Source organism: Pristiophorus japonicus, chromosome 15, assembly GCF_044704955.1.
Source record: "Pristiophorus japonicus isolate sPriJap1 chromosome 15, sPriJap1.hap1, whole genome shotgun sequence".
Taxonomy (NCBI): Eukaryota; Metazoa; Chordata; class Chondrichthyes; family Pristiophoridae; genus Pristiophorus; species Pristiophorus japonicus.
Window position 1 is genome coordinate 38413180 of NC_091991.1, and position 13788 is coordinate 38426967.

Below are 13788 nucleotides of genomic sequence, written 5' to 3' on the forward strand. Positions count from 1 at the left end.
TTTCGATAAGATCATCTCTCATTCTTCTGAATTCCAATGAGTAGAGGCCCAACCTACTCAACCTTTCCTCATAAGTCAACCTCCTCATCTCTGGAATCAACCCAGTGAAACTTCTCTGAATTGCCTCCAAAGCAAGTATATCCTTTCTTAAATATGGAAACCTAAACTGTACGCAGGAGGAGGCTCCATGAACATCGCCATCTTCAATAATGGCAGAACCTACCACGTGAGTGCAAAAGACAAGGCTGAAGACTTTGCAACCATATTCAGCCAGAAGTGCTGATCCTTTTCAGCCTCCTCCTGAGGTCCCCACCATCAGAGATGGCCAATCTTCAGCCAAGTCGATACATCACGAAACAGCTGAGTGTTGTAGACACAACAAAGGCGACATACCCTGACAACATCCTGGCTGTAATGCTGATGATTTGTGCTTCAGAACTAGCCATGACTTAGCTAAGATGTTCCAATACAGCTACAACACTGGCATCTACCCAACAATGTAGAAAATTGTCCAGGCATGTCTTGTCCATAAAAAACCGGGCAAATCCAACCTGGCAAATTACCGTCATACCAGCCTACTCCCAATCATCAGTAAAGTGATGGAAAACATCATCTACAGTGCTACAGCACTTACTCACCAATAACCTACATAGTATTACATATTATTTGCAGCCCAGAAACAGGCCATTCAAACCAATAGGTCCTTGCCAGTGTTTGTGTTCCAAATGAGGCTCCTCAAATCCTACTTTATCTAACCTTATCAACATATTTTTATTTATTTATTCATTCACGGGACGTGGTCGTCGCTGGCAAGGTCAGCATTTATTGCCCATCCCTAATTGCGAAGGTGGTGGTAAGCTGCCTTCTTGAACTTCTGCAGTCTATGTGGTGAAGGTATTCCTGACCCAGCGATGATGAAGGAATGCCGATACATTTCCAAGTCAGGATGGTGTGTAACTTGGAGGTGGTGATGTTCCCATGCACCTGCTGCCCTTCTCCTTATAGGTGGTAGAGGTTGCAGGTTTGGAAAGTGCTGTCGAAGAAGACTTGGCGAATTGCTGCAGTGAATCTTGTAGATGGTACACAATACAGCCATGTTGTGCCGGTAGTGGAGGAAGTGAATGTTTAAGGTGGTGGATGGGGTGCTAATCAAGTGGGCTGCTTTGTCCTGGATGGTGTCGAGCTTCTTGAGTGTTGTTGGAGCTGCACTCAATCAGGCAAGTGGAGAGGATATTTCATCATATTGCTGACTTATGCTTTGCAGATGGTGGAAAGGCTTTGGGGAGTCAGGAGGTGAGTCAATCACCACAGAATACCCAGCCTCTGACCTGCTCTTGTTACCACAGTACATATGTAACAGTTAAGTTAAGTTTCTGGTCAATGGGGCCCCCAGGTTGCTGATGGAGGGGATTTGACAATGGTAATACCATTGAATGTCAAGGGGCATTGGTTAGACTCTCTTTTTTGGAGATGGTCATTAGCTGGCACTTGTGTAGTGTGAATGTTACTTGCCACTTATCAGCCCAATCTTGAATGTTGTCCAGGTCTTGTTGCATGTGGGCATGGACAGCTTCAGTATCTGAGGAATTGTGGCAATCATCAATGATCATCCTCACTTTGGACCTGATGGAGGGAAGATCATTGATGAAGCAGCTGAAGATGGTTGGGCCCAGGACATTGCCCTGAGGAACTCCTGCAGCAATATCTTGGGCCTGCAATAACCACAACCATCTTCCTTTGTGCCAGCCATTGAAGAGTTTCCTACCCCATCTCCTCCCCCCCCCACTCCCCCGATTCCCCCTTGACTTCAATTTTACTAGGGCTCCTTGATGCCACACTCAGTTAAATGCTGCCTTGATTTCAAGGGCAGTCACTCTCACCTCACCTCCATGTTTTAATGAGGTCTGGAACCAGTTGGTCCTGTCAAAACCCAAATTGAGCATCGGTGAGCAGGCTATTGATGAGTAAGTGGCACTTGTTAGCAAGGCAACATTTGACTGAATGTGACCTCAAGGATCCCTAGCAAAACTGAAGTCAATGGGAATCAGGGGGAAAACTCTCCAGTGGCTAGTGTCTTACCTGGCACAAAGGAAGATGGTTGTGGTTGTTGGAGATAAATCAACTCAGTCCCAGGCCATGATGTCAAAGGCAGTTACTTTCACCTCATATCTGGAATTCAAGTCTTGTGTCGATGTTTGGACCAAGGCTGTAATGCAGAACTCTAACTGAAAACTGGTGAGCCAACAATCAAACTATTCCAATATAGCTACAACATGGCATCTACCCGACAGTGTGGAAAACTGCCCAGCTATGTCCTGTCCATATCAAGCAGGACAAATTCAATCTGGCCAATTACGACTCCATAAGCCCACTCTCAATCATCAGCAAAGTGATGGAAGGTGTCGTCGACAATGCGATCAGTAACCTACTCACCGATGCTTAGTTTGGGTTCTGCCAGAACCAACTGTGGGAAAACTCTCCACTAGCTGTCACGAAGGAAGATGGTTGTGGTTATTGGAGGATAATCATCAGCCCCAGGAAATTGCTGCAAGAATTCCTCAGGGCAGTGTCCTAGGCCCAGCCATCTTCAGCTGCTTCATCAATGATCTTCCCTCTATCATAGAAACATAGAAAATAGGTGCAGGAGTAGGCCATTCGGCCCTTTGAGCCTGCACCACCATTCAACAAGATCATGGCTGATCATTCACCTCAATACCCCTTTCCTGCCTTCTCTCCATACCCCTTGATCCCTTTAGCCGTAAGGGCCATACCTAACTGCCTCTTAAATATATCCAATGAACTGGCTTCAACAACTCCCTGCGGTAGGGAATTCCACAAGTTAACAACTCTCTGAGTGAAGAAGTTTCTCCTCATCTCAGTCCTAAATGGCTTACCCCTTATCCTTAGACTGTGTCCCCTGGTTCTGGACTTCCCCAACATTGGGAACATTCTTCCAGCATCTAACCTGTCCAGTCCCATCAGAATTTTATATGTTTCTATGAAATCCCCCCTCATCCTTCTGAACTCCAGTGAATACAGGCCCAGTCGATCCAGTCTCTCCTCATATGTCAGTCCTGCCATCCCGGGAATCAGTCTGCTGAACCTTTGCTGCACTCCCTCAACAGCAAGAACATCTTTCCTCAGATTAGGAGACCAAAACTGAACACAATATTCCAGGTGAGGCCTCACCAAGGCCCTGTACAACTGCAGTAAGACCTCCCTGCTCCTATTCTCAAATCCCCTAGCTATGAAGGCCAACATACCATTTGCCTTCTTCACCGCCTGCTGTACCTACATGCCAACTTTCAATGACTGATGAACCATGACACCCAGGTCTCATTGCACCTCCCCTTTTCCTAATCTGCCGCCATTCAAATAATATTCTGCCTTTGTGTTTTTGCCACGAAAGTGGATAACCTCACATTTATCCACATTATACTGCACCTGCCATGCATTTGCCCACTCACCTAACCTGTCCAAGTCACTCTGCAGCCTCTTAGCGTCCTCCTCACAGCTCAACGCCACCCAGCTTAGTGTTATCCACAAACTTGGAAATATTACATTCAATTCCTTCATCTAAATCATTCATTATATTGTAAATAGCTGGGGTCCCAGCACTGAGCCCTGCAGCACCGCACTAGTCACTGTCTGCCATTCTGAAAAGGAGCCGTTTATCCTGACTCTCTGCTTCCTGTCTGCCAACCAGTTCTCTATCCATGTCAGTATATTACCCCCAATACCATGTGCTTTGATTTTGCACAACAATCTCTTGTGCGGGACCTTATCAAAAGCCTTCTGAAAGTCCAAATACACCACATCCACTGGTTCTCCCTTGTCCACTCTGCTAGTTACATCCTCAAAAAATTCTAGAAGATTCGTCAAGCATGATTTCCCCTTCATAAATCCATGCTGACTTGGACCGATCCTGTCACTGCTTTCCAAATGCGCTGCTATTTCATCTTTAATAATTGATTCCAACATTTTCCCCACTACTGATGTCAGGCTAACCAGTCTATAATTACCCATTTTCTCTCTCCCTCCTTTTTTAAAAAGTGGTGTTACTTTAGCTACCCTCCAGTCCATAGGAACTGAACCAGAGTCGATAAACTGCTGGAAAATGATCACCAATGCATCCACTATTTCTAGGGGCATTTCCTTAAGTACTCTGGAATGCGGACCATCATGTCCCAGGGATTTATTGGCCTTCAATCCCATCAATTTCCATTACAAATTTCACGCCTAATAAAGATTTCCTTAAGTTCCTCCCCCTCACTAGACCCTCGGTCCCCTAGTATTTCCGGAAGATTATTTGTGTCTTCCTTTGTGAACACAGAACCAAAGTATTTGTTCAACTGGTCTGCCATTTCTTTGTTCCCCATTATAAATTGACCTGAATCTGACTGCAAGGGACCTACATTTGTCTTCACTAATCTTTTTCTCTTCACATACCTATAGAAGCTTTTGCAGTCAGTTTTTATGCTCCCAGCAAGCTTCCTCTCATACTCAATTAAAGGTCAGAAATGGGGCTGTTCATTGATGATTGGACATTGTTCAGTTCCATTCACAGATAATGAAGCCGTCCGTGCTCGCATACATCAAGAGTTGGAAAACATCCAGGTTTGGGCTGGTGAGTGGCAAGTAACATTCACGCCACAGAAGTGCCAGGCAATGACTATCTCCACCAAGAGAGAGTCTAACCACAGCCCTGTGACATTCAATGGCAGTACCATCGCCGAGCGTAAGTTTGTGACATTTGTAAATAAAAAGTGTGAACAAATAATTAAACAGCTACACAAAAAGAGAAAGCAAAGTTGGATTCTTTTGCATATCCCTAAATGGACGGAACCCTGCTAAAAGAACTAAACAAACTGCTTTATGTCAATTACTTTTTAAAATGTTTCTATTTAGATCAAATGGATTACATAGTTCTAGCTATCTAATGCACAGTTCAAATGCCACAGGTCCTGAAAACAATGCAATTCTAGTACTGAGAAGTCAAGAAATGAAAATGTTGAATTTAACACCAATTTCATCAGAGCTTAAACTGAGATACAACACTTAGGTTGAAGTAGAAGTAATGCTGAAAATCAGAACTATATATAATTTCAAGTGCTGAATGCAAGGGATACGTACTGCCTTTTCCAGCACTACCACACTTCATCTTACCTAGCTAGCTATCAAAAGTCTATTCAGTATGTGAGCCATTATTCATCTTGTCCTGTCTGTTCTCCATTGGCTGATTCATGGCTGTGTTCAGATCCTCCCACTGCATAAATAACAAAATGAGCCTCTAATGTTACATACCATGTTATGGACTATTCCTACAGTAAATGTAAGTGTTAATCTCTGCATTGGTAAAACTAGTTATTGATTTACTTTACTTAACATTGTGTGGCCAACCTCTCAATCAGCAGTGTGCTGAAAGGGTGGATTTGGTCCTATGCTTGTACACCAGTTTTCTATGGATCTAGTAAAATAGCTGAATGTTCCAGTATGGGAGATTTACAGACTGCTGCCGCTCTTCTCGTTGTTGCTGTTTGATGTCAGAACGTTTCGATTAAAACAGAACAGTTAAGTGGTATGGTTCTAGTTAATTACAACAGAACGCTCCCCAGTGTCTCTATGGTTAAAGCCACTATCTGATTCAGTATAGAGCTTAACAAACCAGTTCCTGGTCTGTTCTGAGTCAGCTAATCTCAGTCATGTCAGTGATAAGCGTGCTACAATTGTTTTCATCAGCTCTCAGCCACTGAGGAAGGGGAGGCATTCTTGAGTACTATCCAGTATTTCTGCTGGAAAATATCCATGCGCGGAGTTGAGTGAAGATTAAGGTCAAGAGCAATTTTACTGCCTCTCACAGTCAAGTAGCTTGACTGTGGACAATTCAGTTTAAAGAGTAATGTTCTTCAATTGTGTGAGGCTCCTATTTATCTATGATTAAATCATTCCTTCTCCCAAGGTGCCAGCCTTTGCTCAGTGGGAGCACTCTCACTTCTGAGTAAGACGGTCATGGACTTATGTTCACACTCCAGAGAATTGAGCACATAATTTAGACTGACACTCCAGTGCAATACTGAGGGAAGTGGTCTGCGTTCTTTCTTTCTCTCTCTCTCTCTTTCTTTCTTTCATTCTAGAAATTCATTGCCTTTATTACTTGAGCTATTCTGTTTCTCCCAGTCTGTGAGGATTAAAATCTCTCATAATAACCCATTTATTTTTGCCACATGTTTCCCTGATCTCCATATTTATACATCACTACTATAAGGAGGTCTGTAGCCAACTCCTATTGGAGTCTTGCTGTTCTTTAACTCTACCTATACTGTTTCCACTGTCAAACTTCCTTACTGAAATCCCCTCTTTCTACTGCAGTAATTGTGCCTTTTATCAATAATGCTACTTCCCCTCCTTTCCTAATTCTCTTGTCCTCTCTAAAAATCCTAAAGCCTGGAATATTTAGTGACCAATCATTCTCAGGTTGTAGCCAGGTCTCTGTAATGGCCACATCATACCCTTTTAGCTGAATTTGTGCTTCTAACTCAGTTGTTTTAGTTGTTACACACCTGTCGGACTGACTCAGCACTTTTGCTGGTCACCCCACCAAAGATTGGCAGCAGTCAAAAAAAAACAGGAAAAAACGGTTTTCCTCTCCACCAACCTTAACAAATATAGCATTTACTTTAGTGGTGCCGGTACCTGTACAAGACCCGCATGTCGCGAGCTAGCACCACCAACGCAGTATAAAAATGGCTCAGGAGAGATACTGGTAATTTTGAGTTTGAAATTGTGGTGGATCTTACAAACATCAGTTAAGCTATTTGATGTATACCCGCTTCTTCCTCTCTGGGTCTCGCAGGTTGAATTCGCAATGGCCCGGAATTTGTGGTCAGCAGCGATTGGTGCAGACCTCGAATAAAGCTGTCTGCAGAGATCTCGCAAGCTATGTGGCAAGAACTTTAGCTTCCTCAATGTGAAATTGATTGTAGCGCTGTCAAAAGGAGAACTCCAGCGAAGAACAGCTGTAATGTCATCAGGTTGTCTAAGCAGCCAATCACATTGAAAAATTCTCACAGTCAGCAAATCAGGAAATGAAAAGCACTAATGATCTGCCCTTTTTTTAAATGTTGCAGAGAGTGAAAAAAGATTAGGACATACACATGGATTAAAGTAGAAACTTGTCTTTTTATTCATTTTTTAATCTAGGGGGAAAAGTTAGTGTGGTTTGCGCCACACGTTAGCACCAAGAGATGATGCTGAAATGCTGTTGACAGCTGTACTGACAACTGATGCCGGTTCCAGCACCACAAGCCATATTGGTGGTGCTGATAGCGCTGCCGATAAACCCAAGCACCAGGGAGTTCACTATCATGGAGATTGTGACGTCAGTGAATGTGCAACGCTCACAGGATGGCAGATCTCCAACATTGGATTTAGCCACTTACCTTAATGGCAAAGCAGAACAACAACAGGGAGAACTGGCATCGACAAGCAGAAAGTAGGCTGCAGCAGCATTATTTAAAAGGACCATGTTGTACCTGACAGGGTTTTGCAGTTTCAGTGCCTGTTTGCTACTTCCTGCAACTGAAGTAGCTCTCTTTAGTTATTTCAAGATTTTTTGGTGACAGGGAGTGTTGATTCAAGTGCAGAAGTCACTCATTATTTGTTAAAGGCTTCTGCTCTCAACACTTGCTCACAGTCACGGAGGCGTGGAATTGCGGCATTTCCTCAAGAGGATGATGAGGCAGAGGAGTACAAGGAGGAAGAGAATGAGGAGGAGGAGGATGAGGAGGAAGAGGAGGAAGAGGAGGAAGAGGAGGGAGGACAGAGGCAGTGAGACAATCGGCCTTCCGGATGAGCTGTCCGTAACCAGCTCATTAGACTCCAATGCACATGAATGAAACCCCAGATCCGCAGAGCTCACCATATCTCCATCATACAATCTCTGTCTCATGGCATATCACAGCGCCCTCCTGGGTGCAAAGATGAAATGAGAGAGACCACAAAATATTCCAAACATCATTAATAAATTTATCTATAAACACATCACACTTAATCACATGAATTCTAATAATTAATGACCCTTGTTCCTGCCATAGTTGAAAAGTTGTCATTGTGTGTAAGGTGTGAGACGTGGGTGTGAGTGTTGCTAGGTAGAGATCATTGGTGGGTGAGTGCTGGGGGTGTGGTACATTGAGTAGTGTGTGAAGCTTTGTGGTTCAGATGGTGATACGTAGCATTTGTTGAAGCCTTCACTCACCCTGACTATATGTATGAGCTCATTAAACTTCCTCTTACACTGGGTGTGGAACTTGGGGCCACAATGCTGCCCGTGACATGGGTGTGCCACCTTCCTTCCCATGGTCCGGCAGACTTGTGACGAGGGCCTCCTGCCAGTTGATACAGGACTGCCACTGCTAAAGCCAATGCTTCCAAAGCTTCCTCGGAAAACCTCCAGGCTCTTTCTCTGGGGTGTAAATAAGTGATCCTTCTCCTTGTCCTTCTTATGGTTATTGAGGCAGCTGCACAGCCAGCAATGCTGAGAATGAGGTGCTGCAGCATCAATGGACCTTTACTTTAAGCAGTGAAAAAAGCCTGTGGCAATCATTACTTGCATTTTGACTACACCCGATATTGATCCATCTTTTCAATGTAACGCCAATGAGCTTGAGTTTGTAGAATAGATTTATGACTACAATTATTTTAACAAGGAATGAGGACAAATTTTGCATGCAGTCTAAATGATTTTCACCTGCCGCTATTTAACCATTTTTAGTCTAAGCACTTCCCATTCCTTGGCTATAACTAATTTCTAGGCCTAGCATAATAGAGAAATTTGACACTTCAGAAATATAAAATTTATTTTTCAGGGCCAGAACGGTTGTTTAGCATTCAATACACTGTTAAAACTTCAGTTACACATATTGCAACTTGGTTTAACATTTAATGGAGTGTCTAACAGCGATATTAGCACGGAAAAGCTCAAGGTTCCGTCAGTTCCACTGATCTCACTGATTGCATCTCTGGGTGGGGGGACGGGGTTTCCACAGCGCTTCTGTGGCGGAGAAGTGAATAACATCAGGAATTCCATGTTTAGCTGTGCATGCGCTAAATCCTGAAGTTACGGCCAGTTTCAGAGGGTAATGACGATAAAAGCTAGCAGTTCACTGTCACTACCACTGCAAAATCTGGGTCATTCATGACGGTTTGCTTTTGCCACAACATATGATGGCAAGTCTGTGGTGACATGAATGTCAATAAATTGTTTCAATGCTACCATATATACTCGCGTATCATGCGACTTTTGAAGACCTAAATTGTAACCTAAATTTGGGGGGGTCGCATGATACGCGAGATACAAAATTTGCGGGTGTGAAGTGCTGGCCAAGATTAGGCTGTTAGTCTGTTAAGCAGACCGTATCCACGCTGAATCTCGGCAGGTATCTCCTGGGCTGGATTGCAGCCTCTATTGTCGCTTGTACTGTATCGGGGGGGGATGAGAGAGAGTCGCGGAGGTCGGGGGGGGGGGGAAGAGAGAGTCGCGGAGGTCGGGGGGGGGGGGGTGGAGGAAAGAGACCGGACCGGATCCGACCTGACCCCCGCTCTCCCTACCCCGGCGACCCGACCTCCGCTCCCCCAACTCCCCCCCCACCCGGCAACCCGACCTCCGCTTCCCCCCGGTGACCCAACCCAACCTCCTCTTCACCCCCCCCACCCCCCCCGGCGACCCGACATCCGCTCCCCCAACTCCCCCCCCCCCCACCCGGCAACCCGACCTCCGCTTCCCCCCGGTGACCCAACCCGACCTCCTCTTCACCCCCCCCACCCCCCCAGCGACCCGACATCCGCTCCCCCAACTCCCCCCCCCCACCCGGCAACCCGACCTCCGCTTCCCCCCGGTGACCCAACCCGACCTCCTCTTCACCCCCCCCCACCACCCCCCCCGGCGACCCGATCTCCGCCACCCCGACCTCCGCCACCCACAACTCCCAAACACAGTAGAGGCTGTGGCTGAACGACGCTAGTCAAGCCAGCTGGAACGATTGCTGTATCGGTGTTCGATTCGCGAACAGCTTTCACAGCAGAATCCACTCGATGTTTCATGTTAAGGTCTGTATTCGATCTCAAAAAAGTGACTCGCATGATACATGAGAGATATGGTAAAATCATGTTTTGGGGCCGAAAATTTAGGGGTCGCATGATACGCGAGATCGCAGGATACGCGAGTATATACGGTATTTCATCTTTCACATCAACAATATTTATCCTTAATACCATGGAGGAGAAAATGTGCTAAAGGGAGAGACTTGGATGGAAAATTTAAATCAGAATAACTCCTTTTTTTTTAAAAACGGTCTATCGATTTGAATAAGCTGAAGGCACTCACTTTACAATTGCACATATTATTTCACAATGAATTGTTCTGGCTGTGAATCACTGCTTCTGAACATTTTTACTTCTAAAAGGAACACTGTGAATGTAAATTACAATCGATCAGAGCCTGCATCAGATCACTTGACTAATAGGGCAGTTAAGCTTTTATTTTGTGTCACTGCAAAATAGTTTTAGCTTTTCAACAATGATAAGTGTGCAAAGCATTATGTGTTTGGCATTTGACTTTTATGCAATTGCATTCTTTTTGCACAATAGCTGGAACTGACATGAAGCTGTCTTTTTAAACCTTTTAAGTTCCAAGACAATCAAGTTTTTACTAACATTAAACATTTTGCCAGCATTCAAATGCCAGCAAATAGAGTTAAAAGAAGCAGAGCTGTGCTTTTCATTGATTTCAGGGTATATGCTCTATGGTGCCCACTCGCAGCATGCAAAATTCAACACAAACCAATGGGAAATAAATCTTCTCTCCGCTGCTTCTAACAGTGCTAATTAAAGCAAATTTAGTCAGTCTCAACTCAGTTCCTGATGACTGCTGTTCACAATGCCAATGCGAAACTGCTCATAATTCAGCACACGTTGGCAATCTTATGCTGAGACCAGTAAAGGAAATTTTAAAATTCGCATTAGTGCAAGAGCACATGACATTTTTATTCATGTTGTACTTGATCAGGATGCTAATATTGCAGAAAAGTATTAGAGGGTATCTATATGATTAATGTCAAATAAATGCTGAAGAGTTTTTTTGTGCTTCTGTGAACATGACTTTATTGAGTTGCAAGGGTATGTACGAAAACAGATCTTGAACTTTCAGCTACAAGCTCCAGCAAACAGGAAAACATAAAAGCATGAATATATCGAGCCTTGATATCGAGCCTTGAATTAACAGTAGCTTAGCTCTCATAGACGAGGGTAACAAAATATTGGACTGTTCTGGTAACATACACACAGCAGATCCTTGAAATTAAACTTTTATAATTTTATATAAGTTATCAGTTTGCTTCAATTTGTTAGCCAATACCTAACACAATAATATTCAGCTTGCATAACAAAAGGAAATGAACAGATATATTGATAATACAAAAGCAAAATATTGCAGGTGCTGGAATCTGAAATAAAAACAGAAAATGTGAAAACCTCAGCGGGTCAGGCAGCATCTGTGGAGAGAAAAACATGAGGGAATTGTTCACACATCCCAATCAAAGTCTGTATGATTTAATTAACACATGTTTAAGTGTTGAAGACAAACGCATCTCCTCAAAGTCAGACATGCTGGAGCTGGTAGCCACCTTGATCCTGAGCTTTAAATGTACATAGAACATGACAAATTAACACATACATTTATTTACAAAGCTCATCCTGCCTCTAACAACCATTATACCGTGACAATACCATATCATTTGTCACATGTTTTACTGAAATGTCCTCTGACCTGCAGCTTTATACTTTATATCATCCTTATTGTTTCTGTGAAATGACATGAATCAGCTCAGGAGCCATCTGAGAATAAACAGGAACAATTCTTTTTCTTAAAAAATATAGATTTTACATCTGAAATGAAGTATTATATTCACATCAATAACATTTCAATGAAAAGCAATACATTGCATTTTGTCCACATCAAGGCAGCAGGCCATCATATAGTTCAACTTAACTATCATATCCTAAGATCCACAAAGTAAACCTTTCTCACAAGGTGATCCCATGCTAATTGCAGCGATATCAAAATTCCCAGGCATTCTATTTTCTCTTGTTTCTGAGTGGTGATGAAAGGAACTACTACCAGTGGCTTTAAGAAGAGAGCTGGTTGGTTGACTGTAATTTTGACCAAGCATACAATTTTACCATTTCTCATCATCATCATCATAGGCAGTCCCTCGAAATCGAGGAAGACTTGCTTCCACTCTAAAAGTGAGTTCTTTGGTGACTGAACAGTCGTATACAGGAATTACAGTCTCAGTGATTGGGAGAGGGGGGAGGGAGAGCAGTGATTGGGAGGGGAGGGAGGCAGTGTGGGAGAGGAGAGAGGCAGTGATTGGGAGAGGGGGAGGGCAGCGATTGGGAGAGGAGGGAGAGCAGTGATTGGGAGAGGAGGGAGACAGTGTGGGAGAGGAGAGAGGCAGCGATTGGGAGAGGGGGGAGGGCAGCGATTGGGAGAGGAGAGAGAGCAGCGATTGGGAGAGGAGGGAGACAGTGTGGGAGAGGAGAGAGGCAGCGATTGGGAGAGGAGGGAGGGCAGCGATTGGGAGGGGAGGAAGGCAGCGATTGGGAGAGGAGGGAGGGCAGCGATTGGGAGGGGAGGGAGGCAGCGATTGGGAGGGGAGCAATTGGGAGGGAAGAGGCAGACAGCAAACAGGAGACGAGGGGAAGCAATGAGGGAGGCAACGATCGGGAGGATGGGCAGGCGATGGCCAGCAGCATCCCATGATTTTAACATTAAGGTGAGAGGAGCACATTAGCACCACCTGGCCCCACATTCAGGTTAGGATTTATTAAAAAATGGTACCTTTTTGCTGGCGGCCTGCAGTGACACATTTATAGACCGCTGGTTAGGGTGCATATTAATCGAATTTTCATGTGTGCAGCCAGCCACGCGCCAACTCCCTTATTTGCATATGCAAAGAGCCTAAGACCTGTTTTAGGTGTAGGCCCTGCACGCCTCTTTAAATGCCGATACCAATATGGCGGGCAGCGCACTTGCATATCAGAAAGTGCGCCGCCGGCCATATTGGATGCTTGTGTGCCTGTTTTACCCCAGTGGCCCTCAGCTGCCCCCTTCGCATTCCACTCCCTCAATCAAGTGCTACCTCGATGGTTCCCATTGTGTCCTACTCCCCTTCCTATCACACCCTCACTCCCATCACTACCTCTTCCTTTTGAGCTGCGTATCAACTTCAACCGCAAGCCTGTTGGGAGAGGCTGAGGTCTTAAATACATCTTTACCACATTACAACAGTGGCTGTAAAATGCTTTGAAACGTCCAGTGATCGTGAAAGGTGCTATATATATGCAAGTCTTTCCTTCTTTCTAAACTCAAGGCATTAAAAGATAGAAAATATAATTCAATTTATAAATTTAGTCACATTATTGTGAAATATGTATTTTTTTAAGTTTAGTTAAAACCTTATTTTGTGCAATGAAAATTTCACTCACAGGAAAAAAATTCCAATGAAAAATGTGATGAAGCATTTTGAGAGAATTGAGGGCAGATTGCGCAGTCAGTGTAATGAGTTTACATGACATTTTCCAACATAAATGTCGACATGAATTTATAATGTTAAGAAGTTGACATGAAGAACAGAAAATTCGGTACCGCCCCATTTTGGGGCAGTAACAGTCGCTAGGCGGCAGTTCTTGTACCAGGCACGGAGGTCCCGCCCCGCGAGCTATATTGGGCTA